The 16,876-nt window shown below is 42.6% G+C and overlaps 1 pseudogene; it reads right to left on the bottom strand.

Moving 5' to 3' along the window:
- Nucleotides 1-277: 277 nt before the first annotated feature.
- LOC128115835 (interleukin-27 subunit beta-like) lies at nt 278-3,640 on the bottom strand (annotated as a pseudogene).
- Between the last annotated feature and the right edge of the window lie 13,236 nt (nt 3,641-16,876).

Raw genomic sequence — 16,876 nt, forward strand, 5'->3', positions numbered from 1 at the left:
CCTGGGACTCGCTCTCTAGGCCAGACTGGCCTCGAATTCATAGAGATACACCTGCCTCTGCCTCCCAAGTACTTGGATTAAAGGTGTGCACCCCCACTACCAGGCTAATGATTCTTATTTAATTAAATTTTCTATTCAAATCACATTTGCAGTTCTCAAAGTCCGGCACAGATGTGAGGAAAAATGCCATCCCCATACGTTTGGAAATTGAGGTCCAGAGAGGTCAAGTCAGTTGTTCAATGCTGCCAACCATCCCAGCAAGTGCAGTCAGGACTCAAACCCAGGCCAGGCCACCCAGTCACTTTGAAGTAGATGACATCAGTTTTGCTATCAAGGATCCAGTCCCTCTTCAGGGATTCTGGGGCATCCTCTCTGCTTGCCCGGGGAGACTCCAGTCACTTGGTTTCCCATAGTCCCTGAGGTCCTGGGCTGACACCTGGACCAAGTACTTGGCATGGGGCTGCAGGGCCCTCAGGGTGAAGGTCGTGGCTTCAATGGGTCCCACCTGCAGGGAGAGAGGAGGTGGTGGTGGGTAGGACCACCATGCTCTGGGAGCTAGGTAGCCCGTTTGCTGGGTAAAGTGCCTGCTGTGAGTTCAAAATCTCAGCAGTCATGCAAGGCAGCCACAGAGTCATGTGCCATCAGGGCCACAGAGGGGCCAGAGGTGGAGACCTGAGGTTGCCCAGGGGAATCCTGGCTCACACTCTCTTAGCCCCCTCTCACCTGGCAGAAGTGAGAGGCTCCGTGGCGTTGGTAGCAAATGGGGTTCTTGAGAAAGAAGATGTCCAGGAAAGGCCAGGAGGCAATGGGATGCCAGAGCATCTGCAGCTGCTGCCCAGCTGCGCGCAGGCGCACGTTTTAGGGGGTGGGGAAATCAGGCTTGAGTGTGGGGAGCAGGGAGCCTGGTCAGGGGCGGCTCAGCTGGTTAATCCATAAGGCACTGATTCCCGTATTCATTCATTCATACATTCGCTCACCTTCAGACACCATTCATGCATTTGCTGTTTATTTATGCATACATTCATACCATCAGTTCATTCCATTGCTTGTTCATTCAACCCTTCACTAATTCCTTAACTTAGTCACCAGCTCACTCACATTTTCATGTATTGTTTGGTTCACATGCAGATCTATTCACTGATTGATTAGCTCATTCATTGTAATGGATTCATAATCCATTAGTTTCTTCACTTATCCATTTGTACACTCATTCATTCATGCTTTTATTGCACTATTAAGCCATTCAGGTGTTCATTTCCTCACTCATTAGGTCCTAATTGTCATTCATTGTATCATTCATGCAGTCATTCATTTAGTCATTAAGTCATCCATGCATTCATTATGAACTCATGTCAGTCATGCATTCATTCATTCACCCATCTGCTCAAGGAGCAAGCATTTGTTAAATTGCCATCCTCACTGCTGACAGAAGTCATCACAGACAAAGAGAATATTTCAGAGATAAAGTCCCTAATGGGCTGAAGGGCTTTTCTGAGACACCATTCTGATAGCACAAGACTGTGCTGGAGGACATCGGTGCATCCTCAGAGAGTGTTACAGTTCTCTGTCTCCTCTAGAACACTGCTTCATGCCAACACAAGGTCTACACCATAAGCCATCTCCCTACCCCTCGCTGGCCCTCAGCTCCCAAGATCTCCTTCTGTCTCTGGATCCCCCTTTCCTGGAGCTCATGCTGTATGGTTTGTGTCTGGGTTGCTCACTGAGCACTGTGTCCTCAAGTTCCCTCCACACTTCTTCAGGGCTGAGTGGTGTTCCCCAGTGTAGACAGATGGACATTGTGTGTCCATCCATCCACAGGAAGACCCATGGCATGGGCTGCCCCCTTCTGCATGCTGTGAATAAGGTTGCCAAGGATTTGTAGGGATGAACATTTTTATTTCTGTTGAGCAGATACCTGGGAGTGGAGATCATGTGGAGAGTCCATGTTTAACCCTTTGAGGGCGGTGTAGTCTTTCACTGAACTTCACTGGTCTCTCTCTCTCTTTCTCTCTCTCTCCTTAGTGACAGGGTCTTGGGTTCTTTACCCTGACTTACCTCAAACTCGTTCTGTAGACCAGGATGGCCTTGAGCTCTGAGAGATCTGCCTACCTTTGGGATGAAAGCCCTCTGTGCCACCCTGGCTTTCGTCCTCTCTTAACTGTGATTGTCACTTATGTTTAATAATATACTTTTTTTGGGGGGGTGCAGGGGGCTTCATCAATGAGCTGACCAGTGATCACAGATCTAAGAAGGCCAACTAACAAAGCCATGCAAACACCTGGTGAAGGATGGAGCCTGGGGTGTGGGAAAGTAACAGGAGGCAAGTGAGGCTGGAAGAGAGTCTGAGGAGGGAGGCTGCGGGGACTGGCAGGACTGGGGGGCCCTCGTGGTGAATGATGGGGACTGGGAAGGGCGTGAGGGACAGACACTCACTGATCTGCTCAGCCACAAAGGCCAGGAGGCCTCTGCTGGGGTGCACCGCCGTGACATTTAACATGTAGGGCACCATGGAGAACAGGTGCACTTGGGGGATGATGCACCGAGTGGCCTGGGGGTTTGGCTGTAGGCAGGGCCGGCTCTGCTGCTGGGCCGCCACGCCTAGCCTGCATGGGAAGTACCGTGGGGGTCGCGAAGGGCACTGGGTGTCCATGCGGGCCCAGTCCACCCACAGCTAATCGTGGACCTGGACACACTCAGGGAACACCGGAGGTGTTGATTCTGAAGAACTCCCTAGACTACCGACACCCCACACTCATTCTGTTATTTTGGAGACAGGCCCCTGTGGGTCTCAGGCTGCCTCTGACCCTGAGTGGAGCGGGACAATGGAATCTCTTGGTTCCCCACTTCATCCTTACCCCTCTCTATTCTTTGACCTGTAAGTGGCAATGAAGGACATGGGGGAGTTTGGAGCCTCCAGTGGCGTCCAGGAGCAGTCCACAGCCACAGGGTACCAAGAGGCAAGGCATCACACCCTGGGCTGGCTCAGAGCAGCTAGGGCGGGAGCGACAGGAGCATGAGCTTCCAAGAGCTTAGAGGGTCTCTGTTATGCATGGAAGCAATAGCAATAGACACCCAGGGCCTCAACTCATCCATTTTCTAGATAAAAAAGTTTTTTTCTTCCTCTTTGTTTCTTTTTCTTTTTAAAAATGTTTTTAAGGAGGATCTCCTGTAGCCTAGGCTGACCTTCAATTCACTATGTAACTGCGGGTGACCTTGAACTCCTAAGCTTCTTAACTTAACCTCCTGAGGGCTGCCTGACAGATGTGCACCATCATACCCAGCATTGCCTAGCATTTCTGATCCACAGTTGAGTCACAAAGGTGAAACTTGGGCATTGCTGAGAGTCAACTGTCTATCTCCACAAACCTCTAAGCTCAAAGGTACCTCTGCCTGGATAAATGAGGCTTTGCCCCTCTGTGTCTCAGTTTCCCCATCCCTATAGCAGAATGGGAACAGTTCCCACCGCTATAGGTAGGTGTGAGATCCAACCCAACTCCCGATAATGACCTGAGACTGAAAGTAAAGGGATGGTCCCCATGGCCCAGGTGCCCCGTCCCCAGAGTGCCCACCTACCTGTCCCTGCATTGCCAGGGGAGCAGCTCGCCCAGAGGGTGAGTGACAGGATGAGCTGCTGGGACATGCCTGTGGCTCTGTTCTCTAGGGTTGAGGACAGGGGCAAAGGACTAGGAACCTCAAAGGGAGCCTGTCCCTGGGTGAGTTCCTGCCCAGTGCGGCTTGGTCGACTAGAGAGGAAGGAGCCTCAGCTGAGGAAATGCTTCCATGAGATCTGGCTGTAAGGCATTCTCTCAATTAGTGATCAGTTAGGGAGGGTCCAGTCCACTGTGGGTGGTGCTTTCCTTGGGCAGTGTGTTTGGGGTCTGTAAGAAAACAGACTGAGCAAGCCATGAGGAGCACGCCAGTAAGCAGCACCCTCCATGACCTCTGCATCAGCACTTGCTTCCTGGGTCCTGCCCTGTGGGAGTTCCTGTTCTGACTTCCTGCAGTGGTAGAGTATGATCTGGAAGTGTAAGCCAATTTAACCCTTTTCTCCCCAAATTGCTTTTTGGTCATGGTGTTTTGTTGCAGCAATAGAAACCCTAACTAGGACGAGTTAGGACCAGGATTGTGGAGTATGGCTGTGACAAACCTGCCAGTGTTTTTGGGGGGATTGTGGCAAGACTTTGGAACTAAGAGCTCGGTGGGATATTCTGTGGGAGCTTGGGAGACTGTCCTGGCCAGCGGGATCTTCAGCAGAGACCCTAGAAGGGGGAATGGTGAATGAAGGGACAAGAGACACAAAGAATTGACAGCAAGACAGTATTTTGATCAAGCTGCAAAATTTTATTTTTCTCAGGTGGGTTTTATAGTAAGCACACCAGGAAACTTTCTTTGGGAAAAGATCAGGGGTCTGTTGAGTTGCCAAGCAACCCAACCAAGGAACCTAACCACAAAACATTGTTACTAATGGTCACTGTAACAAAAAGATAAGGAAAGTTATTTTCTAATAACTCAGGACTTGTCCAGGCATGTCAAAAGTTTCTGGTTAGTGGCTCAATACTGGACAACAGAAACTTAACTCAGACAGGCAATATGTCATGGCTCTTAAAATTGTCCTCGGCATCTCCTCCCTTTATTTTATTTTATTTTATTTTATTTTATTTTATTTTATTTTATTTTATTTTATTTTATTTTATTTTATTTTATGAGGGAGTGTGCCCACATGAACTGTGGTGGACCTTAACCAGCTGGGGGAGACATTGACTTGACTCCCCCTAGAGCCACTGTGGGCTTGAGAAAAAGGGTATGTTTTGTGGAGGAGAGGGCTTAGGAATTTTTGGTGCCTCTAGATACCAACCTCTATGCAAGTCAGGTTTGTCTCTCAGGGAATCCGAACCAAGGGCTATTAAATCAGCCTTCCCCTGCAGTGCTTGGCCTTACACCCAGTGGTGTCCATACAGGCTGATGCCAATAAGCATAGGTTTGGACTTTATGCTGTTCCTAAAGGAGAAGAGGACTGAGAAATATCATAGGGATCACATCCTCGATCCAACATTTCGAGCCGATGGTAATGAACCTGTATAGGTTTTGATGCCAGGGAGTCTGTTTTTTGATGAATCGGATTAGCCTGCCAATTATAAAAGGACCAAAAGTTACAAATAACAAGATGCTGATTAATGATCCTGCAAGGGGCATCAAAAGGGAGACCATGGATGATCTCCACCAATCATCTGCTGCAGCAGAGAATCGCTGCTTATGTAGCTCTAGGCTGAGTTTATGTAGCTTATTTATCTGGGTTTCTACCACTCCAGACTCATTAATATAATAACAACATTCTTCCCTGAGAAAAAGGCATGTCCCACCCTTTTCTGCTGTCAGCATGTCCAAGGCCCATCGGTTTTGTAGGGCAACCTGTGCAAGGGAGGTTAACTGCCTCTGGAGGGAAGATAAGGATGCTGCAGAAGCCTCAATTGCTACCTGAAGTTGCTTGGATAGGTGAGCTGTTGTTATGAGGGAATGACCCAGAACTCCTCCCGCCAAGCCTGTAGAGAGCAGTGAGGTGGCGAGGGAAATTCTGGCCACAAGGGGCAAGAAGACAGCTCTTTTTTACTTGGGCTGGGGGGAGTCCCATCCCAAGAACTCCGCAGGGGTCCTGAGCATAAGTTGTGGGACCAGAGTAACAGGTAGACAGAGTATGTCCTGTGGGATAGGGATGGTCAAATTTTTTGAGAGTGTCATTGTACCAAAAGAAAAATCCAGGGGGTGCAAAAGGATGATTGGGTAATACAGTCTGGTTGCAAAAGGGAAGGGAAACACTAGAAAAGCAAAAATCAAACTTGGAGCGGCCTGGGCCAAGAAACAAGGGTACTTTAGGGATGGGGCGGAAACTATGGGAATTATCAGTGGTGGTGTAATTAAGGATCTGAGGCAGGGGTACTGCTATCAAGGGAGGACGTCCCAAGGCTGCATATAGGAAGCACGATGAGAGATTCCCAATGCCAGTAACATTGGCCAACATAAGGCCTTCTCGGAGGAGGGAAAGCCAAGAAAATGGAGAGGAGGGGGATGATATTTGTGTCATTAAATTTTTTTCTTGTATAAGGATATTATGATGGACTGTAAATTGTACTTGTACATAAGAGTGCCAAATGTAAAGTCTGGAGCTAGGCCATGTGGCCGTTCGGGCCGTGTGCATGGTTCCTTCTACTGGACTAGTCCATCATGAGTCCCACGGGTCCCAAACCACTAGGGAATATCCTGTAGATGTCTTATAAAATTTATGGCCGTTCCATTCTCTCCCAATTACCTGTCCCTTAGCAGGAGGAATGGCATCATGAATTTTGCAGTAAGAATAGGGGCATCCTACGCTTTTCTCTTTCAAGTAAGTTTTGCAATTGTGAACAGTCTGATCATACAAAAAACAGATATCAGGAGCTACTCTGCCAGGGGAATTATGGAAATCAGTAAAGTTGAGTAAAATGGGATTCTGACATCCTTGCAAGGGGCAATCAGTGGTAGCCAATAGGTGACCAAAGGTCTGTGTTTTAGCATAATTAGTATAATTTTCAGTCAAATAAAAACGCCATGCAAATGGGGATGTGTCGACTGGTCTCTGGTCCGGATAAGAAGGTACAGGCAGCAGCAAGATCCAGAATATCCAGGGAAATTCTCCCAGTTTTTTCTTCATCAGCATCTGTAAAGAAGGAGAAGGAAAGGGAAAAAACAGCCTCAGGGGCTATCCTTTTCCCTGGGTGATTTTTTAGAGTTGACTTGTTTAACCAATCTCTCAGGGAGCCAACGAGGGCCTCCCTCTGTTTGGTCATAGATGCATGCTGACCCTCGACCCCAAATCAGGACTGGGTCGAACCCTTTCCACTGGGCAGTTAAGGGGTCTCACCATATGACCAATGTTTGGTGGATTTGAGTTTGTGGATGCCAAAAACCATCTGCTGTAGACCTTTTATTCTTGTCCAAGTTAAGGAAATTAAGGACAAAAAGTGTATGATGTAAAAGATTTTGGGGGTTGCCTCATGTATCATACAGACTTTCCTTCTTTAATTTATGAAGCATGGATTTTAGAGTCTGATGAGCACGTTCAACGATGTCCTGGCCCTGGGGGTTGTAAGGAATGCCCGTGACATGTTTAATCTGAAGTTGTTGGCAAAAAGATTGAAAATTTTTTCTAGTATATCCTGGGCCATTATCAGTTTTTATAACTTTAGGCTTTCCCAGGACAGAAAAGCATTGTAAAATATGGGAAATAGCATTTTTGGAGGCCTCTCTGGCCTGGAGAGAGGCAAATATAAAACCATTAAAGGTATCAACTGTAACATGTATGTATTTAAGTTTGCCAAATTCAATGAAATGAGTGACATCCATTTGTCAAATTTCATTGGGAACCAAGGCCTGGGGGTTAACTCCCAGATGTTGAACCGGGAGGGAGACAGCACAGTCAGTGCAATTTTTAACAATTTCTCGGGCCTGTTCTCGGGTAAGCTTCAACAACAAACGAAGGAAATGAGCATTTAAATGGTGAAGAGAGTGTGCTTGGGCAGCCTGAGAAAGGGATCCTGCAAGAACAGGAAAAATTAATTGTGTGGCTGCATCAGCCAAGGCATTTCCTTCAGATAGAGGACCAGGCAATTTTAAATGGGCCCGTAGATGGCCAATAAAAAAGGGGCACTGTCTAGCCATAATCAAGGAGCACAGCTGAAGAAAAAGTGGAGCTGCATTGGTAGAGGGTTTAATAAAGGGAACAGTTTCCAATAAGGGAACAGAATGGGCAACATAAGCACTATCAGTATACAAATTAAAGGGTTGAGAATGAAATAGTTGAAAAACTTGAACGACTGCATAAAGTTCAACAAGCTGTGCTGAGGAATATGGGGAGAGGCAGGCGGTAGCCTTTCCATCCACAACATAGGTGGCAACTCCATTGGCTGAGCCATCTGTAAATACCAGGGGAGCCTCCCTTATAGGTTGTGAGGCAGTTAATTTGGGGAAAACTGTGGTGGTATTTTACTTGTACTGAAATGTGATTTTAATTGTATGTTAATAAATAAAGTTGTCTGGGGGTCAGAGCTATTAGAGCCATAGCAAGTGCATGGCGGTGGCGGCACACGCCTTTAAGGACCTGGAGGGTGGTACATTCAGGCAGTGACGAGGCAGTCACGTGTTTGGGTTTACAACCAATGAGAAGGTAGAACAGCTAGACTATATAAAGACACACACAGGAAGTAGGTCCCCTTTTCGGAGAGCTCTCTTGGCTGAAGAGGATCCCTGAATCAGGAAGGGTGAGGCTCTTAGCTCTGACCTCTTGGCTTTCTTCTCTGAATCGGCTCTGTGTTTCTTATTTAATAAGACCGTTGGTTACATCTACATTTGGCACCCAACGTGACAAGAATCCATTAAAAACCGCTTAACTTGGCTTGGCGGCAGGTCTGGTTTCCCGTCAGGGCGGCTGGCAGGTCCGGTCTCCTGCCAGGGCGGCCGGCAGGTCCCGTTTCCTGCCAGGGCAGCTGGCTCCCTAGCCCGGGCCCAGGTCGGCTTGGCCTCAGGCCGGACTAACTTTGAGCTACTTGCTTAAAGCCGGTGCTACAGACAATTCAGGCCTGCCCTGCCGAACAGGGCCCCTGCCTGTAAAGCCAACGCATGTGGTTGGAGCTTAAGGTAGCCAGAGCCAAGGCTTGACTAGGCTCAAGCGGGAACACGTGGCTGGATTCAAGTTCTTAGGCAGAACTTGTGGCTACGGTTCTTGCGTGTTCTCTCTCTCTCTCTCTCTCTCTCTCTCTGGATTCACACCTCAGACACTAGGAGGCTGTTTTGAAATTCCCTCGGATTGGTACTGTTCTACGAGGACTTGGTAAGTCACTTAACATATCGAATATTTTAAAGGAAACTATTTAAAAGAGAAATTTTTTCCACATTTAAAAAAAAATGGGTTTTCTGTGTTCATTGGAAGAAAATTGGGCTTTGTTTGCAATTTTAGACAGTCTGACAATGGAACAGCTATATGAGAAGATTAATGTTGACCGAATTATGCATTTTATTACTATGCTTATTCTCATTTTACTATTTAAAAAGATAGTCAATTTAAGTGCCAGGATGACAGCTTTAGAAAAACTTGATAAACCTGTAAAAACTCAGACAGAAGAAACTAACAGTGAAGTTGCTTCAAGATTGGATCATAGGGTTACAGAAAGAAAGCCTGTTTTCACACAGTCACCCTTAGTTTGTCCAGTAACCGTACAGCAGTTGCCTGATCAAATGACTACACAAAATATTTGGGCTCCAATTGAAATGTTAGATTTACGAAGGTTTAAGGAGGCAATAGTATCTTATGGCATGCATTCCCCATATGTAAAGCAAATGTTAAACTCTTGGTCAACATATAATAGGATTGTACCACAGGATTGGTGGGAGCTGGCACAAGCTGTTCTTGAACCCAGTCAAAGGCTTCAGTGGCTAACTTGGTTCAAGGATGAAGCTAAAAACATAGAAAAACAGTGGAGGGATAAAGGAATACAAGTCTGCCAGGATCAGCTTATTGGAGAAGGTCAATATGCTTCAGCACAAGCACAATGTTTATATGATGTCCAAACCCTAATTTTATGTCGAACAGCAGCCTTGAATGCATGGGACAGAGTTGAGGAACCAGAAAAAAAAACTGAGTCATTTACAAAGGTTGTACAAGGCCCAAAGGAATCTTTCACAGATTTTTTTACAAAGACTGGCTTCAGCAGTAAAGAGAATGGTCTCGGATTCAGAAGCTAGTAAGATAATAATTGAATCTTTGGCCTTTGAGAATGCGAATGCAGCATGCAAAACAGTAATCAGGCCGTTAAAGGCAAGATCTGCACCTTTGGAAGATTGGATTAGAGATACGGTTAATGTTGAAGCTCATGAGCATGATGATACGTGGGTAGGAGAATCAATTTCAAAAGGTTTGAGGAATGTTAGATGTTTTGGATGTGGAAAGCAAGGACATTTGAAAAGGGACTGTAAACAGGTCATTCCTAGAAACAATGTTTCTTCAAGGAACAATGGCAACAGACTGCCCCTTCCTTCTGGAGTATGCAGGTGTGGTAAGGGAAAACACTGGACCAATGAGTGTAGATCAACAAGGGACAGACAGGGTAATCCTTTGCCTCAGTCTTCAGGAAACTCCCAGAGGTGCCTCATGCAGGCCCATTAGCAAATCCAGTTCAAACCTTTCCTGCAGTCGTAGAGGAAACCCCAACTCAGAGCAATTAAATAACCAAATGCCTATTGGAATAAGTCATGCTGGTCAGGATGATGGAACAGAGAGAATAGAAAATTCAGGAGAAAACATAAAGAAAATTTTTTGGCAAACTTCTATTAATGAACAAAGACCAAAATTATCGATAAAAATAAATGGTGTTTTGTTGTCTGGTCTGGTAGACACAGATGCGGACGTTACCATAATTGCACCAGAATTTTGGCATCCAACTTGGCCTCTTCAGGAGGTAAACATTCAATTGTTAGGAATTGGGACATTATCTCAGGTGAAACAGAGTGCAAGATGGCTCGAATGTATAGGTCCAGAAGGACAGAGAGCAAAATTAAAACCATATGTGGCTAACATAGCTATGAACCTGTGGGGTCGAGACTTGTTACAACAATGGAATACTCAGATTAACATCCCTCCAATCTCAGAAACAAATCATAAACTAGCACATGTTTCTGAGAGAAATATTAGAAGGCAATATTCTGAATGGTCACCAGGCATCCATATTATACAAGAACAGGGCACAACAACTGATGATCTTCCAAAGACATCAACAGCTCTACCTTTAAAATGATTAACAGACAAGCCTGTATGGGTCCAGCAATGGCCTTTAACAACAGAGAAACTCCAGGCTTTAGAAGAGCTGGTAGAAGAACAGTTAAATGCTCAGCATGTTGAAGAATCAACCAGCCCTTGGAATTCTCCTGTATTTGTTATTAAGAAGAAATCTGGTAAATGGAGAATGGTAACAGACCTTAGAGCAATTAACAAAGTAATTCAGCCAATGGGCTCTCTACAATCTGGAATTCCTTTGCCTACTCTGTTACCAAAAGGATGGCCTCTCATAGTTATTGATTTAAAAGACTGTTTCTTTTCAATACCCTTACAAGCAAAAAACAGAAAGATTTGCTTTCACAGTGCCTACTTATAATAATTCTCAACCTGTTAAAAGATTTCAATGGAGGGTACTCCCACAGGGAATGTTGAATAGCCCAACTTTGTGCCAATATTTTGTACAACAGCCATTGGAAGTGATACGTAAAAAATTTCCTAAATCTATAATTTATTATTATATGGATGATATTTTACTAGCTGACTGAAATGCAGATACTTTAGAAAGAATGTTTGAAGAAGTAAAGAAAATTTTGCCTTTCTGGGGATTACAAATTGCTCCTGAAAAGATACAAAGAGGAGATTCTATTATTATTTAGGATATAAAATAGAGCTACAAAAAATTAGACCCCAAAAGGTGCAAATTAGGAGAGATCGACTACAGACTCTTAATGACTTTCAAAGATTATTTGGAGATATTTCTCATTTACGAACTATTGTTGGGGTAAAAAATGATGAACTGCATAATTTGTTCAAAACCTTAGAAGGTGACAAGGACTTAAATAGTCCAAGAGAATTATCACCTGAAGCTGAGAAAGAATTGGCCTTGGTAGAAAAGAAAGTACATGAAGGGCACGTGGATCGTATTGATCCAAAGCTGGATTGCATTTTGGTTATTTTACCTTCTAGGCATTCTCCAACAGGAATATTAATGCAGAGGGAAGATATTATATTAGAATGGATATTTTTACCAAATAAACCAAATAAAAAATTAAAAACTTATGTGGAAAAAATCTCTGACTTGATTTGGAAAGGAAAATTGAGACTTCGTCAATTAGCAGGAATAGACCCAGCAGAAATTGTCGTACCTTTAACTAAGGAGGACATTGAAAAATTATGGACAGAAAGTGAACCTTGGCAACGAGCTTGCAGTAATTTTTTGGGAGAAATTAACAGCAAATATCCCAAAAGCGATAGAATTGATCTTATAAAGAGAGCTGATTGGATCTTGCCTCGAATTGTACGGGAAAAGCCCATATCTGGAGTTCGTACATTTTATACAGATGCCAACAAACAAGGAAAGGCAGGTTACAAATCAGAAAATTTAAGTAAAGTGGTTCAAAGTCCTTATAATTCAGTTCAAAAATCAGAATTGTATGATATTCTGTTGGTATTAATGGATTTTTCAGAACCTCTAAACAGTAACTGACTCTCCGTATGCTGAAAGAGTAGTATTACATATTGAGACTGCAGAATTTATCCCTGATGCTTCAGAATTAACTTCACTATTTATTCAATTACAAGATACAATCAGAAAAAGGAGTCATCCTTTACATATAACTCACATTCGATCCCATACTGGTCTGCCAGGCCCTTTAGCACAAGGCAATGATGAGATTGATAAATTATTGATAGGAAATGTGCTGGAGGCCTCAGAATTTCATAAAAAACATCATGTCAATAGTAAAGGTTTAAAAAAGGATTTTTCCATAACCTGGCAACAAGCCAAAGAAATAGTAAAGAAATGTCCTACTTGTTCCTTCTACAATCAAATGCCATTACCAGCTGGATATAACCCAAAAGGTACTCAAAGGAATGAAATCTGGCAGATGGACGTGTTTCACTTTGCAGAATTTGGAAAACTGAAATATGTACACCACACTATCGATACTTATTCAGGATTTCAATGGGCAACTGCTTTGAGTTCTGAAAAAGCTGATTCTGTAATCACTCATTTGCTAGAAGTTATGGCACAAATCAAAACTGATAATGCTCCATCATATGTCTCTGTTAAAATGAAACAGTTTTTTGCTTATTACAATATAAAGCATATTACAGGCATACTACATAATCCTACAAGTCAAGCAGTTATAGAAAGATCAAACAGAACTCTAAAGGATATGCAAAATAAACAGAAAGGGGTAACAAAAACCCCCAGAAACAGACTGAATAATGCTCTATTAACTTTGAATTTTCTTAATGCCAATGAGAAAGGAACAACAGCTGCAGAGAGACATTGGATAATAGAAAAAACTACAGAATTAAATCAGCCGATATACTTTAAGGATGTGCTGACCTCAGAATGGAAACCAGGGTATGTGTTACGTTGGGGACAAGGTTTTGCTTTTGTTTCTACAGGAGAAGATAAGTTGTGGGTACCATCAAAATTGATAAAGGTTCGATTTGAACAAGAGAAACCTCTTAATTAGAGGAGGTGATAGTTCTTCAACCAGCATGACATAACACATGTCTTTTCATTTAATCAGATAATAACTTGCCAAAAAGGAACATCCCCAAAATTAGTCTTGGGGAAAGGTTTTTGTTTTTGTCTTTTAGGAGAATGAAGGTTAAGGAATCTGAAGAATACTGGACAAATGAGACAACTGAAGAAAAGGGACAAATCATCTGTCCCAAGAAACAGAGTGAAACGGCTTATGGGTATATATTATCTAAAAAATTTTATGTCTTCCTAAATGTTTGTTTCTGCTTTTCTCTAAAAATTTAACACTATTGGTCTTCTAATAGTCCCAGTTCAATTAAAATTTAAAGCTGACTTTAGAGTTGGAGAATGGCTCTCTCCTTCTTTAAACTCAAGCATGTTGTTAAAAGGAAAATGCAAACCCCCTGTATCATGCCAGAATAAAAGAGCCATCTTCTGCTATGGGACAGGAGAAAAGCCAAATTAACTAAGGGACTATTCTATTACTAATCTCAACTCTTTGATTCTATTCTGATTCTTTAAAACTTTTCTTAAAGTATAAATTTTATATCAAAATTTACAAGATTAATATATATCGATATATAGATATATATACATTTTAACCTTTGTTAAGATATGAATGGTCATATAGAGTATTAATTAATTCTAGAAAAAAAGCTTCAATTAGATGCATATATATGTCTTTGTGTTCGAGTCTCTTATCAGTTTTCTGCAGGAAATCACGGCCAGGCCTAACATCAACTGAAGTCTCCAGGAAGAAGTTGGGGCCCCACAACAACAACAATTCCACGTGGACAAAAATAATGTCACTAAGCTGACAAACATCATCTAAAGATCAGCTTTGAACTACAAGGTGCTCAGAGCAATTTTGAGATGACTAGCTGAGATGATCCAGTCTCAAAGACTACTTGAATAAGGACTTGAGATAAATCCTGAACTTTGGCATTATACACAGACTGGATAATGAAGGATATGGTTACCTTTCCTAGAATTTGACAATTAACCTAAAATTTTTCTTTCAGGATAAAGATAACTTCGCCCATACCCAGCAGGAAGCAATTTTAAGAATACGATGCCCACATTCCCAAAGAGGTGGTGTGGGGCGGGTGGTTTTTTGGTCTTTTTAATGGGTTTTGGGTCTGGGATAATTTTCATTGTTTAGGGGAGTTGGTTACAAGTTGTTGTCAAGGGTTAGGAAAAAGGCTAGGCAAAGGAGATTAGATTTAAGGTTCTTGTTTTAAAAAAAAAAGAGAAAGAAAGAAGAAGAAAAAGACAATTACTAGTTTTAAATACTTTACATTGGATTGGATTGTTTTATATTGTATACAAATTATATATATTGAAATTGATATTGTTAGATAATGCTATATGTATATCTCTAATTGTACTTATACCGTTCATTTAGCAATGCAATTTTCTGATCCTTGAATGTTATTATTACCAACTATTAGGATATAAAGAAATGAAAGTTAGTAGTTAGACATTACAATAGAACTTGTAGTCATATTAGATATGTTTTAAAAATTGAGCAGATATATTTTAGACAGGTCATCTTCAAACCCTTCAGAGATCTACAGAATATGGCATTTAAAATGTTTTAATAACTTAGAAAATTTTTCTTTTTTGTTATGATTATGAGACATGTCGGCTCCTGGCAGTACCAATCTACTTCAGAGAAAATATGGGCATTGAAGAAACTGTGTAAGGAGTTAACTTTCATTGTGGCAAAAGTTAGCCTCTGGACAACAAAGTATCCTTGAATCAACTGCTGACAAAATGGACAGACAGGACATGAAACAAAGGGCTACTGATTCTTGCCAAAACAAGTGTGGTTATGGCTTTATCAAAAGGCATCTTCTGAGGCCAGGACAATATGGCACCGTCCCTGAAGTGGCCTTCGCAATTCAGAAAAGGTACAGTGCCCTTTTCTTCGAAGGCAGCTGAACAGGCAGTGGGCCGATGGCTTCTGATGTGCAATGGAACAGCAGCTGAAACAGTTATTCTTGAAGAGTAACTAAGCTCACGCCTCTCAATAGTAGACTGGCATTTGATAGAGGGATGTGGAGAAGAACGGGATGCTGAGATGAAGCCATATATACACAGCCAAGAAGAATGGACAGCTGAATTAAAAAACCATCAACAATTTCCAGAATTTAAAATCCTGAATCATGACATGACACTAGTGGAATTCAGGTGTTTCTGGTACATGGACTGCTCTCACCCAATGTGAGGTTGAACTGTTGACCTTGTGTACATCCTACTTCACAAATGAGTCTGTCAGATACGCTAAGCCTATAGGCTGAAGATGATGCCCCAACACTATGGAGAAACCTCAGGTGACTGTCCAGGCAGCTGGCTGTTTCTGTCAACTCACAAATTTTTTGGAAGTTGCTTGCATGCACTTTCTGTTTTTATTTTTGTTAGCTAATATTATTTCCTTCTTGGGTCTCTGAGGGAGTTGAAGATTAGTTAGTTATAGTTGAAGGTTAGTTAGTTATAGTTGAAGATTAATTAGGATAGAAAGTGAATTAGATACATTTTGGACTTACCAAAATAGGATAGATAATGAAATTATTTTCTCTGAATTTGTCAAATACAAATGGACTAGACATTGTTTAGACATTTACTTGTATATATTGTATATAGTCATTGTAGTTTTGTATATAGTTTTTCTTTTGTTAGTTATAACCTTTTTCTTTTTTTTCCTTTTTATTAAAATAGAAAAGGGGAAATGTGGTGGTATTTTACTTGTACTGAAATGTGATTTTAATTGTATGTTAATAAATAAAGTTGCCTGGGGGTCAGAGCTATTAGAGCCATAGCAAATGCATGGCGGCGGTGGCGCACGCCTTTAAGGACCTGGAGGGTGGTACATTCAGGCAGTGACGAGGCAGTCACATGTTTGGGTTTACAACCAATGAGAAGGCAGAACAGCTAGACTATATAAAGACACACACAGGAAGTAGGTCCCCTTTTCGGAGAGCTCTCTTGGCTGAAGAGGATCCCTGAATCAGGAAGGGTGAGGCTCTTAGCTCTGACCTCTTGGCTTTCTTCTCTGAATCGGCTCTGTGTTTCTTATTTAATAAGACCGTTGGTTACATCTACAGAAAACAAAGGGATGAATTCTGGCAAACTGTAACAAGGGATCACTAGGATAATGGTTATCGATAGTACCAAGGAAGGATGAGCAGGCAATGGGCCATTCATCATTTGTTTGAAGCAACCAATCTAATTGTTCTCGCGTATAGGGGACGACTATGGAATCAAGATCTTTTCCAAAGTATTGGCGACTTGTTTCTCTGCCCTTAATAATTAGCTTGGCCATTAAAGATGGACAAGTGGCCAGGACCTTTGAGGGAGAGGTGAATAGGTGGACCCAGAGTGGGGGATTCCCTCTTTTTTCTTCTCTGATGGTTATTTGTTGCCAGAAGACTACTGTGGGTACATGGGATGTTGCAAAAGCAATGTATAACAGGGGGTCAGAATAGGATATCTGGAAAACAGTTTGGTTTTGAATAGCTTTATTGACTTTAGCCAGAGAGGCCTGGGCCTCAGGCGTAAGCTTTCTGGTGGATGAA

Source organism: Peromyscus californicus, unplaced genomic scaffold, assembly GCF_007827085.1.
Source record: "Peromyscus californicus insignis strain IS unplaced genomic scaffold, ASM782708v3 Scaffold_1__1_contigs__length_55948999, whole genome shotgun sequence".
NCBI lineage: Eukaryota > Metazoa > Chordata > Mammalia > Rodentia > Cricetidae > Peromyscus > Peromyscus californicus.